This window comes from Melanerpes formicivorus, unplaced genomic scaffold (assembly GCF_026170545.1).
Source record: "Melanerpes formicivorus ecotype bairdi unplaced genomic scaffold, bMelFor1.0.p_v2 SCAF_73, whole genome shotgun sequence".
In the NCBI taxonomy this organism is placed as follows: Eukaryota; Metazoa; Chordata; class Aves; order Piciformes; family Picidae; genus Melanerpes; species Melanerpes formicivorus.
This window is the reverse complement of record NW_027142425.1, coordinates 1-3,273: the sequence shown is the minus strand read 5'-3', so window position 1 is coordinate 3,273 and position 3,273 is coordinate 1.

Sequence of the window (3,273 nt, the reverse complement as noted above, 5' to 3'; positions counted from 1 at the left end):
ACCCCAGCCATGCCCCAGCCCAAGCCGCAGCCCAGCCCCAGCCCCAGCCCTGCCCCAGTCCCTGCCCCAGCCCAGTCCTGGTCCCAGCCCAGCCCTGCCTCGGGCCCAGCCCTGTCCCAGGCCCAGCCCCGGCTCCAGCCCCACCCTCGGCCGCAGCCCAGCCCCGGCCCCAGCCCTACCCCACCCCTGCCCCAGCAACCGGGCCCAGCCCTGCCCGAGGCCCAGGCCACACCTTAGCCCAGCCCCACCCTCAGCTCCAGCCCAGCCCCAGCCCCTGCCCTAGCCCAGCCCAGCCTCAGCCACAGCCCAGCCCCAGCCCTGGACCCAGCCCAACCCTCAGCCCCGGCCCCAGCCCCATGCCCAGACCAGCCCCGGCCCCAGCCCCAGCCCAGGCCCCTGTCCCTGGCTCAGACCCCAACCCAGCGTCAGCCCCATCCCAGCCCCCAGACCCAGCCCCAGCCCAACCCCAGCCCCGGCCCCAGCCCTAGCCCAGCACTGCCCCAGGCCCAGCCCTAACCCAGCCCTGCCCCAGCCCTGGCCGCAGCCCTGCCCGAGCCCCAGCCCCGGCCCCAGCCCTAGCCCAGCCCTGGCCCCAGCCCAGCCCTAGCCCAGCCCAACCCTCAGCCCCGGCCCCAGCCCCAGCCCTAGCCCTGCCCAAGACATGGTTCCAGCCCCGGCCCCAGCCCTGCCACCAGCCCAGCCACAGCCAGGCACCAGCCCAGTCCGTAGCCCCAGCCCCAGCCCCAGCACCACCGTCGGCCCCAGCCCTGCCCCAGACACTGCCCAGTCCTAGCCCTGGCCCCAGCCCCAGCCCCAGCCCCAGCCCAGCCATAGCCCCAGCCCTGCCCCAGCCTAGCCGCAGCCACAGCCCAGCCCCAGCCCTGGACCAGCCCCAGCCCCAGCCCCAGCCCAGCCCCAGCCCCAGCCCTGCCCTAGCCCAGCCCCACCACAGCCCAGCCCTAGACCTGGACTCAGCCCCAGGCCCAGCCCCAGCCCCAGCCCAGCCCCAGCCCCAGCCCTGCCCTAGCCCAGCCCCACCACAGCCCAGCCCCAGCCCTGGACCCAGCCCCAGCCCCAGCCCAGCTATAGGCCCCATCCCTGCCCCCAGCCCAGCACCAGCCCTGCCCCAGTTCCCGCTCCAGCCCAGTCCTGGTCCCAGCCCAGCCCCAGCCCTGCCCCTGCCCCAGCCCTAGCCCAGCCCTGCCCCAGCCCAGCCCCAGCCACAGCCCAGACCCAGCCCAGACCCAGCCATGCCCCAGCCCAAGCCGCAGCCCAGCCCCAGCCCCAGCCCTGCCCCAGTCCCTGCCCCAGCCCAGTCCTGGTCCCAGCCCAGCCCTGCCTCGGGCCCAGCCCTGTCCCAGGCCCAGCCCCGGCCCCAGCCGTGCCCCAGCCACAGCCCTGCCCCATCCCTACCCCTGCCCAGCCCCAGCCCAGCCCTGGACCCAGTCCCGCCCCAGCTCTGGCCCCAGTCCAGCCCCATCCCCAGCCCTGTCTCAAGCCCTGCCCCAGCCCCAGACTCGGCTCCAGCCCAGACCCCAGCCCATCCTGAGCCCCGGCCCCAGCCCAGCTCCAGCCCCAGCCCTAGCCCAGCCCTGGCCCCAGCCGAGCCCTAGCCCAGCCCAACCCTCAGCGCCGGCCCCAGCCCCAGCCCCAGCCATGCCCAAGACTTGGTTCCAGCCCCAGCCCTGCCCTGGCCCCTGCCCCCAGCCCAGCCCCAGATCAGCCCCAGGCGAGCCCCAGCCCCCAGCCCCGGCTCCAGCCCCCAGCCCAGCCCAGCCCCAGCCCTGCCCCAGCCCTGCCCCAGCCCAAGCCCCACCTCCAGCCCTTAGCCCAGCCCCAGCTCAGCCACACCCAGCCCCAGCCTCAGCCCCATCCCTGCCCCCAGCCCCAGCCTAGCCCAAGCCCTGCTCCAGCCCCAGCCCCAGCCCAGCCCCATCCCAAGCCTGGCCCCAGCCCAGCACCAGCCCAGCCATAGAATTGGTTCCAGCCCCAGCCCCAAGCCCCAGCCCTACCCCAGCCCCAGCCCCAGCCCTGCCCCAGCCCCGGCCCCAGCCCCAGCCCCAGCCCCAGCCCCAGCCCAGCCATAGAATTGGTTCCAGCCCCAGCCCCAGCCCTACCCCAGCCCTGCCCCAGCAACCGGGCCCAGCCCAGCCCCAGGCAAAGCCCACACCCCAGCCCCAGCCCCAGCCCTGCCCCAGCCCCACCCTCAGCTCCAGCCCAGCCCTACCCCAGTCCCCACCCCAGCCCAGTCCTGGTCCCAGCCCAGCCCCAGCGCCAGCCCTGCCCCAGTCCCTGCCCCAGCACAGTCCTGGTCCCAGCCCAGCCCCCAGCCCTTCCCCAGCCCCTGTCCTGCCCCCAGCCCCGGCACCAGCCCTGCCCGAGCACACCCCCAGCCCAAGCCCCAGCCCCGGCTCCAGCCCTACCCCAGCCCAGCCCCGGCCTCGGGCCCAGCCCTGTCCCAGGCCCAGCCCCGGCCCCAGCCCCCACCCTCGGCCGCAGCCCAGCCCCGGCCCCCAGCCCTACCCCACCCCCTGCCCCCAGCAACCGGGCCCAGCCCTGCCCGAGGCCCAGGCCACACCTTAGCCCAGCCCCACCCTCAGCTCCAGCCCAGCCCAGCCCCTGCCCTAGCCCAGCCCAGCCCCAGCCAGAGCCAGCCCCAGCCCTGGACCCAGCCCAACCCTCAGCCCCGGCCCCAGCCCCAGCCCCAGTCCAGGCCCTGTCCCTGGCCCAGCCCCCAACCCAGCGTCAGCCCCATCCCTGCCCCCAGCCCCCAGCCCCCAGCCCAGCCCCAGCCCTGCCCCCAGCCCTAGCCCAGCCCTGCCCCAGGCCCAGCCCTAACCCAGTCCTGCCCCAGCCCCGGCCGCAGCCATGCCCAAGACTTGGATACAGCCCCAGCCCTGCCCCGGCCCCTGCCCCCCAGCCCAGCCCAGATCAGCCCCAGGTGAGCCCAAGCCCCAGCCCTACCCCAGCCCAGCCCCAACCTCGGGCCCAGCCCTGTCCCAGGCCCAGCCCAGACCCCAGCCCAGCCTCAGCCCCGCCCCCAGACCTGCCGCAGCCCCAGCCCCAGCCCCCAGCCCCACCCTCGTCCCCAGCCCAGCCCCAGCCCCAGCTCTACCCCAGCTCTGCCCCAGGCCCAGCCCAGACCCCACCCCCAGCCCCAACCTCAGCCCTAGCCCAGCCCCAGCCCTGCCCCAGGCCCAGCCCAGACCCCAGCCCAGCCCCAACCTCAGCCCCAGCCCCAGCCCAGCCCCAGCCCTAGCCCAGCCCTGCCCT